The following is a 12332-nucleotide window of genomic DNA, read 5'->3' as shown; positions in this document are numbered from 1 at the left end:
GGTGATTTGTAAGGAAAATGTTTTGTTTTCTTTTCATCCTGAGGTGGTTTACTAAGCAGTCCCAGGTCCCCTTACTGAGCCCGCGTATCTATGCTCACCTGGGCAGGTGTGGGCTGCCAACAACGACACCTGTTCCCTTCTCCCTCAGAGACTGGCCCGGGTTAACTGGAACCTCAGGGATGATCCTGCTCCTCTGCCCCAGGGGCTGCCTAGGACTCATGGCTGCCACAAAAGTGGTCCCTGCTTCAAGCAGAAACAGTGCCGTCACATGGTTCACAAGCCAGAGCTCCCCAAGAGTCCGGATTGACGCAGAGCTCAGGTGAGCCTGCTCCTTGTTCAGTTCCTTCCCTGCCTTGCCTCCTGTCCACTCCCTCTTTCCCCAGAGAGCTTCCCCAGTAGATCCGTCTAGAATTCCCATCTCAGGCTCTGCTCCTGGCATCCGGAAATTTCCACTAATGGAAATTATCCAGCCAAGTCAGGATGAAGTTTCCCAGCCAGTTACTGATGCTCCACTGCCCAGAGACACCTGGTTAATAATGACATTCATGAAATTATTTAGCATTGCAGAGCTTTAGGACATCCCCTGGCATATAGTAAACCCCCAGTAATGGCCAGCCATTGCTGTCATATCCCCAGTGTTTTTTTTTTTCTCTATTTAACAGCAATTTAATTGAACACGTGCCATGTGTCAGGCACTATTTTAAGTATATTTCATGCATAACTCGATCTTCGGAACAATCCTATGGAGTGGCCTCTGTTGCAAATGGGACAAACTGAGCATCAGAGGGGTTGATAACAACCCCAGGGTTACTCAGAAAACAAGCAACAGAGCTGGGCACATTGTGCATCTGTCTGTGTCACATTTCAGGCCTTGCTTCGGTTCATGTTGTGGCCAAATGCTGAAGCTCAAGGTGGGACACGTTGGGGAATTGTGAAGAGCTACAAGTCAGTGCAGCGATTCATCTGGGGAATAACGGTCCCCTCCTCATCCCGCTCATCAAGTCCCGGGAAACCCTCTCAGGTGGTTCCTCTCAGAATGGTTTCACTTCTTTTCTCTTGTCCAAATCCGAACTGTGATGCACACCGAGTCTCACCTCTCCCGAGAGAGAGTCTGCCCTCCTGTGTTTATGACAGCACCATTCACAGCAGCCAAAGTGTGGTAGCCACGAAATATCCATCCAGGGACCAAGGAATTGCATTGTGCTCTCTGCGCATAGTGAAAGTTCATTCAGCTTGAAGAAAGAGGAAACCCCCGAGCGTGCAGTGAGGAGAACGAGCCCAGGAGACATCGTGCCCAGGGAAATGAGCCAGTTGGGGAAGGGAAAATGTGGCAAGGTTTCCCTTACCAGAAGCATCAGACTGCTCAGCTTCGTGGAATCTAGTTGGTATCAGAGGCTGGGGGAGAGACGCCTAACTGTTAATTCTGTGATGAATTTCTGCAGCCCTTTTTGGATACACAAGTTATTTCTTCCTCCAAGCAATTCCTGCTGCCATGTGCCCCGACTCACTCTAAGAAGACAGCATGTGTTCATTTACTGATGCATTCGTGCCTTCAACCTGGCAGCCTGCATCTGAGGACTTGCTTATTCATTACTCTCTGGCATCTTCTCTGGTGCCTGCTATGAGACAGATTATTATTATTATTGCTATTATTATTGCTATTGTTTTTTTGAGACAAGGTCTCACGATGTAGTGGAGACTGACCTGGAACTCACTATGTAGCCCAGGCTGGTCTCGAACTCACAGTGATCCTCCTGCCTCAGCCTCCCGAGAGCTGGGATTCCAGGCGTGCGCCACCACGCCCGGCTAAGGCAGATTATTGATTAAAATACGTTGATGGTGCAGATACATTGATGAATTATTGTTTTGGAGTGTGAATCCTGTCTGTGTCTCCATTGTGAGGTCACTGAGATCGAGACCCAGTTTATTATTTCTCTGGCCCTCCTTGTGCTTAGCAGATGTTAGATTCAAGGCAAAAATCTGCACAGAACTGAATTGCAGTTGTCTAGCTGGAAGGATAGGTTATACTTTGGTCTTGCTCAAGGAAAAGGACAGCTCTCTATCAAAAGCAGGTCGTCCCATGTGAAAGTCTACATGGAGCCAGCAGAATCTTTAATCCCTGAGCCCGGTGCATGACTGGTCACATGTGTATTGTCTTCATAACTTCGTGTGACCAAGTGTCCTTGACTTGACCTTGTGGGAATCTGTAAACCGAGGGCTTGAGAAGGGATGCTGTGGGGGGCGGGTATGGCCGAAGAGCTCCATCAGCAATTCCAGGACCCCAGAGCATTGCAGGGAGCTAAGAGCTGGTGCTGCAGAGAGCCTTGCTGCTCCTCCAGAGACAGACTGTGGGGCTGGCACTGTGCCTGCTGGGCAGGAAGTGGGAAGCCCAGAGGCGGGCTCTGGGTCTACACCTGAGCAGTGCCAGTTTCCTTTCTTCAACTTGTTTTCAACAGGAAGCTTCATCGGCAGCTGCAGGCGAGCCAGAGGAGACCTGGACACTGCTTTGTCCCCAGAGGTACTTATTTAAAGCTGACTTTTAAAAATGCACCAAGGAACTTGTTATCCAGGGCACCCTGGGGACTACTTACCCAACATGAACTCTCTGACCCCCTCAACCTCCAACTCTTTTTGTAAACACGTAAACATGTGATGTATGGGAGCTCATTTTGAAGAAATACATTTATCTGCACCAGTGCAAGGCTGTGAGGTGCAAGGGGTTTGAAAAGTCCATGAGTCTCTGGAGAATATTCCAGCCTGGCTTTTTAATAGAGATGCCCAGATGGGTTCAAGGTCAGTCTAAGGGCTGCTGAGTACGTGCTGCTTGAAGCCAGAAGAGATGGGACTCCTTGTGTTGGGCCAGGGTTGGAACAGGGTACAGAGAAATCCTGGAGCTCACAGCTGTAAGAAGTGCTTGTCCTCTCTTAATTTTGTTTATTTAAGAAGAGAAAAAAGAAATCCACATGTCTCTTTGAAGTCTGGTGAGGCTGTTTTCACTGTGCACAGAGAAAGCCTATGCTTGTTACTGGAATGCTGGCCTCGCCGAGGCCGCATACTGTCCTTGGATTTAATGCCTGCTTTGCATTTGGAAGAAAGATTCATTCATTCCTGTGCCAGGAAGTAAATAATCCCATTGTCTCCCTGCCCAAATTGTTCCAAGACTATCTTTTTTCTGAGTCCCACAAGCCCAGATAGCATCTTGCTTGGCCCCACAGCGTGATCGCCAAGGCTCAAGGGACCCTTTCTGGTCGGGGGCGGGGGGTGTTCTGCTGTGATGTTTTGTGGCACAGAGCAAGAACCCCACCCCTTCACAAGGTCTTTGAACCTCTGTGATTGTCAACCCCGACTTCCTGTCATCCCCGTCCTTGGGCGGGCAGGCTTGTCACTGAGCAGGCAGAGAGCCAGGAGCCCTGGGCAGGGGCGGACATGACCCAGGGGGAGGTGTGGAGCCGCTCTTCGTGTTGTGACAGCTTCCTCCCTGAGTTCCCTGAGTACTCACAAGAATAAAGGCCTATTTAATTAAAATGAACACAGAAGTGTGAAGAAATAATGGGCAAAAAGGTTCCGAGGAAGTTAGTTGTCTCTTCTGAATAACACCCTCCCCAGGGGCTGTGGCCCAAAACACATTCCTTTTTCCTTCCTAACAGTGTCCTCGTGTGTTTACAGCATCTCTCTCCCGCCATCAGGGAAGTGACCATGTTGCCTTTCCCACGTCCTTTTCACATCGTTCCTTCCTCCCAGACCTCCATCTGTCCCCGTGGGCCCTGCCCCACCAGCCACGCGGCCTCCAGCCTAGGGGGCAGCAAGGAGAAGCTGCGACCCCTCTCCTTTCCTCTGTGGTCAGGCGGAGCAGCCTTCCTCTGGAAACCACTGGTCTCTCCTCTTGGGTCCCCATCTACATGAATCCTGCAGGAACTTGTTCCAACTTATTTCTGCTCTGATTGTTTCATCCTTTTCTCCCCGAACCTCGGACCGTGCAGGCTTTTGTTTGCAAACTCTGCATTGGATGACAAACATGGCCCCAGCTGTCTTTCCCGAACAAACACAAACGTGGCCATCTTTTCTGAAATCATAAAACAGATTAAGTTCACGAACTGAGGTACCTGTGTACTTCGCTACTACGCGCTATACCGATATTCAGGTCCCCCAACCTTTGGAAACACTGCCTCCCTCCAGCCATGTCTCTTCCCTTCTCCAATCTGTCCCCTCCCTCCCTTTGTCTCTTCTTCCCTCCTCTGCCCTCCCCTCGCCTCCTTTCCTTTCTCTCTTCCCTTTCCAGTTAAGATTCTCCGAAATGACCCCGACCTTGGACCCCCCTTATTCTCCGGACACTTAGCCCATCAGACTTTTCATAACGATGGTTTAAATACGCAACTCTAACATTTCAGTGAAATGGCTCTGCAATAGGGCACTAAAGACTTGTTTTTCTTGTATAAACTGCATGTTGTGTAGCCTAGGTTCACAACACGATGCTGTCCAGTGACTCCTCCGGCCACAAATGCATGGTTCCTTGGGGCCAGACCCGACCCCCGCCCAGCTTCTCCGACAAGTATCTGCTGCTTTTCTTCTCCATTCCTGTATTTTGGGGCCAGACCCGACCCCCGCCCAGCTTCTCCGACAAGTATCTGCTGCTTTTCTTCTCCCCATTCCTGTATCTTCCCCGCATTCTTAAAATTCTCTTTGCCTCCAGTGCTTTGGTCTGTGATGTATCTTCTACAAACCTGCGGGAGTGAAACTCCTGTTCTGATTCCCCTATTTCTTTAAAGCATCCCACAGTAAACTGGGCACCTCCTAGCCTTCCCTTGGTCTCCCCAGTCCTGTCCCCCACCTAACCCACCTCCTGCACTCAGTGCACACCCAGGAGCTCCACATCTACCTGCCTTTCCTCCCCTGATGCTCTTTCCCCTGACTCTCACCTCTTCATGCCACAGATCTCTTTAACCGCCAATGCCAGGGCGATTTTTTTCTCTGACCCCATGGAAGGTTTTCCTGATGCGACCCTGTCCCCGCCCTGTCCCAGTGGTCAAGCACAGCCACACCCAAGCTGAGCTTCATGGCCCTCTGCTCTTCCATGGAGACGTGGAGCTCTTGGCCTCCTACATCGGTCATTTTCTGGCAGCACCCACCATACAGCCAGAACGGAACAGCTTCTCTGAATGAATGAAGGGACTCTTCCTACTTCCAGCCTCCTGTGTGTAACTTACATGCAGCTTCACTGCAGGATTTGAGCCTTTTGTGAGGAAGGAGACAATCCCTCCTGGGCTTCCTGCGACCTCTAATGGTCAGGAGTTGGACAGTGGTCATGGTCAGCAGGTGGGCGGGGTAGGAAAATTCCCTGCTGTTCATGGTGCTGCTGAGATACTTGCTTCTAATGTCCCTTAATATTTTAAAGATAAAATTATGGTTTGGGGTTAGAAAACAGCAACTTGAATAGGCATATTTTGCAAAGAGGCTTGCATTTCAACTTTGCACACTGGCAATCTAGTTAAAATTGTCATTGACTCCTCTTTTATATTTTGCAAGCCTGGGCCTCACTCTCAGGGGCCTCTGAGGAACACGGCAAGTACAGCCCCGTAGAGAGAGCGGTGAGAGAAAGTCACACCCGTACCTATTCACTAAATGTTTACTCTGCGCCAGGCTATTCTTCCATTTTTATCCCATTTGTCTTCCCAGCGGCCCTGGGATTCAGGGATCATTTGTGGACCAAGCTGAGAAAGGACTTCTGCCCAGTAGTGGAAGGCCCTTCCGTGCTGCTGGAGAGGCTGCAATGGCGTTTGCTGTGAATCCTCTCCCTGCTTCGTCTTTCTGGTCATCTGGTCATCCTGCCCCGGATCCTCATGTCCCCAAAGCCACTCCGTGTCAACGCTGGGCAGTGTCATTCCTCCATGATTCTTTGTTTGTTTTTTGGTACTGGGGATCGAACTTGGGTCCTTGTGCTTACGAGGCAGGTGCCGGAACCACTGCGCTAAATCCCTGGCCCTTTCCTCCCTGATTCTTGACACCACTCCTTCCCTTGCTCCCTTGACTACGTGACTGCTCATTTCATCCTCTGAAATTTAACACCTCTGAAACTCGACCAGAGCCAGATTTTTCTTTTCAAAATCAAATAAACAAATCTTCTGAACCAGTCTATATTTAGTGGATGTTGAGAAAGGGCTAGGGAATCTCTGTCTTCCCCATTTATAACAAAAACTCCTATTAGCTGCATCCTGGAAGCCATCTTGGCAGCGCCAGTGTTGTTTCACTCCAAGGTGAGTCTTCGTGTGGGTTCTGAGGTACGGAGCCAGACAGGTCATACAGAGTTGGCCGAAAGGCTTGCTATTTAAGGAAAGCGTATTCTTTTGAATAGGGAAAGCCCACCATCACCTAAAATGGTGCTATCTAATAGAAAGTTAATGTCAGCCACATAGCCGCATAAGTCACTTTTCTAGAAGCCATGGTGCAAAAAAGTAAAACAAAGCAGATGAATTTAATTTCATAAGGTACTTAATTTAGCCTAGTCAATTCAAAGTATTATCAGTTCAACATCTAATCAATATGAACATATTTACATCTTGTTTTTTTTTTTCTCCAGCCAGAAGAAGTCTCCCATTCCCCCTCCACCTCTTCTCTCCCCTCCCTGGGACAGTTCTGACCTGGGTTACAGGAAGCCAAGGTCTGGCTGTTTGTCCAAGTTCCCTCCCATTACCAGAAGCCTAATGGCGGGGCTGCTGGTCCTAACTGGCTCTGTCCCTTGACGCAGAGGCCAGAAGCAGGGGTGGGACCCGAAGCGGGAAGGGGAGTCATGTTGTTGTTTAGCACTGTCTGGGCCCAGCGATGAAAGCCTCCAGGCCTTTGGCTGAAGATACCACAGAAAGGGCCAGGCGTAGCCAAACTTCAGTCGTTCCTCATCAGTGTTTCCTCAGACAGCCCTGGGCATGGCCCTGCTGGCGGCCGGGTAACGGAGCCTTTGGCTCAGGGCCTGATGGGAGAGAAGTTCCAGATTCCAAAGGGGTGGATGGAGGAAGAACAGCATGTTCCCTTCACTCAGAGAGTATGAGGAGGATTCGACGCAGGTCACCTGGCTTTCAGGTGAGGCGCCCTCACACACCCTGCACAGGTGACAGGGCGATCCCAGACTAGGAACAGGAAAGGCCTCAGTCTGTGGAGCTTTCTTACTAGATCGACTCCTTTTACAGAGGAAGCTGAGGTCTGAGGTGACTTCCAGTTATGTCACCAAGACCAAGACTAAGAGGAAAGTGGATAAGACACAGCCTCTCCCACTTCTTGGGGGACACTGACTACCTGGCCAGCCAGGGCCAGCCTAGTAGGTTCAGTGCTGCCTGTCCTCTCAGCCCCCCACACCACCTTGCTCTTTTAGGTACTGCCCAAGGCTGAGAAGTCTGTTTTCCCAGTGTCTGTGAGTTGCCTCGGTGACCTAGGGCAGCCGTGTACCACTACCGTGTACTACTGGACATTGGTCCTGTAGCCCTGCTCTCAAGTTTTAAGATGTAAACATCAATATTACCATGAGAGAAGTCAAGGAGACTTTGTGGGAGGAGGGAACTTCATTCAGCCTTTAAGTCTCAGCAGTTTGAAATCTCAGGGGTTTGAGGAAATGGAAGAGAGAGAGAGATTCTAGGAAACTACTTTAAAAAAAAACATTTACTTGAGAGCTGGTCATCGTCCTAGACTCTGTATCTTTGGCCGCATTCAACCTTTGAGAGGGAGGTGATGGCCACTCTTGGTATGTGATGAGGCTCCCTCTCCAAAAACAGCTGGTAAAATGGAGCTGGATGCAGTCTGGCATTGCTTTGTTCTTAATGCCTGGTATGGGCTGCTTCCCCGGGTGAGCAGGACAGAAAGTGGGTGCCCTGTGAGGAAGTGTGTGGGTGGAGTCAGGGCAGTGTGGGTGCGGGTGACAGAAATATTTTGGAGTCACATATGGCAAAGGGAAGCTTAGTGCCTGCTGGTTTACGTGCTGATCTGAGGACACTTTGCCTTAGGTTGACACAGAGAACTTGAGGGGACACCATACCTAGGATCTATCACCCCCAGGTAAATTGCAGGGCATCCAGGAAAAGGTCGTCAGGAGGCTGGTGGGTTTGCCACCCCCAGTGCTGTGGAAGCAGCATTCCTGCCACGGGAGGAATGGTTCTGTGTCTGCTCATGCAATGCGAATGCAATTGCTTTTGTGTAGCCAAGCTGAGCTGAACTCTCTCCAATCCCACCATCCTCCCTGCCAGCTCTCAAGTTGATTAAATCACTTTTATTTCCAGTCATGTGATTTGGAACTGAGTTACAAAATAGCCAGACTCAAGACCTGCATTACCTCCTGAGAATCTAAAACAGTAATTTAAGTTTATATCCTAGGACCCAAATAAAAATGACACAGGGACATTTCTTCTAACCAAGAGGCCCAGAAACACCATAAGGGAGAACTTCACCCTTTCAAATGTTCTACAGTTTCTTGTAAAGTTTGCTTTAAATGACACACTGAGAGTCTTGTGATGTCAAAATCTGAACAGAGATTCACTCGGTCATGGTTCAAGGACTAATATGAAATTCTCAGGAGCTCACGGTGGACAGATTTTCCCACTAGGTTTCCAGAGTCAGCATACCCAGCAGCTGTGTGACCCTGGGTCCCTGGCCCACCCCTCAGAGCCAAGTTTCATCATCTGTGAAGTGCAAGGAAGACTAGAAGCCGCAGCAGGTGTTTTTGTGAGATTTATTTAAGAATGCACGTGCAGTGTGCCTGGCTCTGGCAAACGCTCCGTCAGCACTGAGTTTGGAGGTGAAATAGTGAATTATTTCCATCTAAGGGCTATTTGTGTCTCCAGTGGGGTAGGTGGCAAAGGGGTCAGGTGGAAAACGAGCTGTGGTGCTGTGGCAGACAGCAGCGTGGAAAAGCTACGTCTACAGGGTCCGTGGGGCATCGTACAGAACAGCCGAGCTCATGGTCATTTCCGCTGCTCTCCCTCTCTCCACACCTTCCTGAATCAACAAATTCTTAGCCAGGGGCAAGGCCCACCTGTCTAAGGTATGGGGCCTGCTCAGGGCCTCTCAGAGACCACAACTGGTCTCTTTGCTTCTTAGACTAGAAACCTGTCCTGTGAACCAGTGTACCTCTTTACCAACACCACCCGAATACTCTGCCCTCAACAAAAGCTTCTTTTCTTTCCCTTGGATTTTTTTGTTGTTGTTGTTGCTCTTCTTATCCAAACCAAATCCACCCAGTGTTGTGAGGACTAGAAGACCTGATACTAGGAATCTCAGTGTATTCACAATTCCCAAGTGGACACATCCCCCCTGGGGATGCCTTGGTCACAGAGCAGTGATAGGTGAGGACTGAGCTTTAGCAGGTAGGTGGTTGAAACCAGCTGGACTCAGTAGCAACTTTTCCTAGAGTGGGTGTCCAATCAGGCCATCTAAGGTCATGGGAGACATCTGCAGCCCACGGGCACCAAGATGACATAGTGAAAATGCCAAAATTGTTCACAGCACTGACAAAGGACAACAGGCTCAAACCCCTGGTTTCCCCCACATAAGCTCAGTGCTTCTCGGACCCACTGTGGGGCTCACAGTGAGGCCTGAGGCCTCACTCAGCACAAGCGATGCCACACAAGGATTCACCCTTCACAGACTTTGTCCGATTCCTAGTTGATGAAATGGCTGGGTCTCACTAAACTGTACAGTTGCGCAGTTCTCAGAGTATGTGGTGGAAGTCAGCCATGTGGAACCTCTCCAGAGCAGCACGAACAACCTAGAGCCACAGACTGGAGGATTCTGGGCTGAATGGTCTGTGAGTAGTTAGCTTGGTGTGATGGCTGATTGTATGCTTGACCCTAACAGGGCCATGGGATGTCCACATATCTGGTCATGCACTTTTCAGCATGTCTTTTGAGGGTGTTTGGGATTTGGTTAACATTTGATTGTCTTCATGACATGGGTGGGACGAAAACTCTGACCTTCCCTCAAATAGAAGAGAACTCTGCCCATCTAACTGGTTGAGCTGAAATAATGGTTTTTGCCAGTCAGAGACCTGGCTTTTCTTGGGTCCTATACTTACTATCTATTGGAATGGAACTCACGCCTCGGTTGTCTGGGTTTCACAGCCTGCAGTGAGTGTTCAGCTTGCTGACTTTGGATCTTGGGACTTTCCCTGTGAGCTGACTGCCCGTAATAATCTCTTTATAAAGAGTTTGTCTGCTTGTCTCTCATACTAATTCTCTGTTTCTGAAGAACCTCTCTTGGGTGCTTGGGACATGATGTTGTTACCTGGCCCCATCCTTTTCTCAGGGCAATTTGAGTTTTCTGTCCTACAGTGAGACCCCTGCATCCTAACCCCAGCGCGCTCCTTACCATAAGCACATATGCCAGGGGGGCAAGAAATGCTCTCCGAGCATTTATGAATGCATATTGGCACCACCTCAGCAAAATTCCCCCAATCCATCTGCAGATGACAAATTACAATTACACGGTGTATGAGAATATGCTCAACCAACTTCATGAATAAAAGCTTGCCAGGTCTGAGAGCAAAGCAATGAGATTGAGAAAGATCCATATAAAAGCCTGCCTTGAGGCCTAAGAATTACTGAGAAGTCAAATTAAAAGAAATGTTTCAAGAAAAGTTAGAATCACTTATGTGCTGCTATATGCCGAAGACATAAAAGTGCATAGAAAAAGATTAAAAACTTAGTGCATGATGGTATAGTGATGGTTTACAATGAACAGCAGGAAAGTCAAAAGCAGAACCCCAGTCTCTGGAGGGTGACATCATGGGGAAAATTGGCTCTCATCGCGTGTCCTTTGTGCCGGTAATGAGAGCTACAGAGGACCAGCAGACGTGGCATAGCTGAAGATTTTAATTAAGTTCTTGTGCCTTTATGGCTCTGCTCCTTGTGGCTTTTATTGAATGTGAGCAGGCAGCAGGCACTGGAAAAGTTTACTGTAATATGTAATAGCATTCGCAATAATGTTTTTACTACTTCTCCCACAAAATCATCTGCCTCTATGACCAGGGACCAGATGTATTTCTTATTGTCTCCATGACACTACTGACCTTGGTTCTGTGCTCCACGGACAGCGGCACTCGGGGAATCCTGTTGAATAAAAACTGAGGCTACCACAGTGAAAACAGGCTCTGAGGCACTATACGCACTACCTCGTGTCTTTAAAGTAGGTTGTGCATAGGTGATCAGGTCCAGTAGGAAGAATACAGATTGAAACCAAGGAATGTAACACACGACACCTGCACAGCAATTGGTCTCCCAGGGTGCAGAGCGCTCATGATCTGCAGGCCCAGGGAGGTTTGCTAAGAACGTCACACAGCTTCCTGGGCAGTAGCCAGGATCTGGCTGTGTCTGAATATTTTCCTCCACCTATCGATGGGCATCTGGATTGTCCCCAGGTTCTAGTTGTTAATGAACAACACTCTGAATATTGTGTATATATCTTTGTGTTGATGTAGGACTTTCTTTCCTCCTGGGTAAATATCTATCAGTGGAGGGTCTGGGTCACTAGATAAGCATATATTTAATTTGTAAGAAATTGACAACAGTTTTCTAGAGTGGCCATATAATTTACATCTCTGTCAACAATGCCATGAGAGTTCTAGTGCCCAGAGTCCTTGCCAGCGTTTTACAGTATCAGTCTGCAAGTTCTGGGCCTCACGATCAGATTCTGCCAGGTGATCAAGTCTCTATTACATGAACTATTCACATCAGCACAGGTGCTCCTCCCCTCACCGTGCGATTATGTCTCAACTAATCCCTCATCATTGGAAGTAGAAGTCCAAGATGCACTTAATGCGTCTGACCTACTAAAGATCATAGCCTGGAATACCCTAACGTAGGTGGGCTCAGCACACTTACAGTAGCTTACAGATGGACAAAACTCTGTAACATGAGGTACGTTTCATAATAAAATGTCTGGCATCTCATGTGATCGACGGTATTCTCACCAAGAGTGAGAAGTGAATGGTTCTATGGGGCTCTGTGTCATCTTGACCTCCCAACTGGGACGTCTTTGCTAATTAGAAAATGACTGGAGGCTGCGGTCGGACCCCCACCCCCCCCGCGCCCCATGGCCACGTGATGCTTTTCATCTGCAACGATACTGCGAGAGACCTCAACACACCAGCCCCTCGGAATACATTTTTCTCTGTAACTTCCCCAGTCTCCCATAACCTGCGAAAGCAGCACAAAGCAGACTGAAATACAACTCTGTCGCTGATATTCACTTTATTGTATAGGTCACCTCCATTCCATTTCCCATTTTCTAGACCAGCAGCAAATGCCATGAGTCTCTTAGTGCAGCTTGTACTCATCTTGGTACAAAAAAAAAAAAAAAAA

At 48.7% G+C, this 12332-nt stretch overlaps 1 protein-coding gene across 2 annotated transcripts in view; it reads left to right on the top strand.

The window, feature by feature from the left end:
• The first annotated feature begins 2361 nt into the window (after positions 1–2361).
• The window catches only part of Adgrf1 (adhesion G protein-coupled receptor F1), a 40562-nt gene continuing 30591 nt past the window's right edge, over positions 2362–12332 (top strand). For both annotated transcript variants that reach the window (XM_010617777.3, XM_010617775.3), the window contains exon 1: positions 2362–2518. The gene's annotated coding sequence lies outside the window, so the exon portion shown is untranslated. The remainder of the gene's footprint in view (positions 2519–12332) is intronic.

The sequence above is a fragment of the Fukomys damarensis genome, unplaced genomic scaffold (assembly GCF_012274545.1).
Source record: "Fukomys damarensis isolate Sample0158 unplaced genomic scaffold, DMR_v1.0_HiC HiC_scaffold_20, whole genome shotgun sequence".
Lineage (NCBI taxonomy): Eukaryota > Metazoa > Chordata > Mammalia > Rodentia > Bathyergidae > Fukomys > Fukomys damarensis.
The sequence above is the reverse complement of the archived record's forward strand: the minus strand, read 5'-3'. Positions and strand labels throughout refer to the sequence as shown.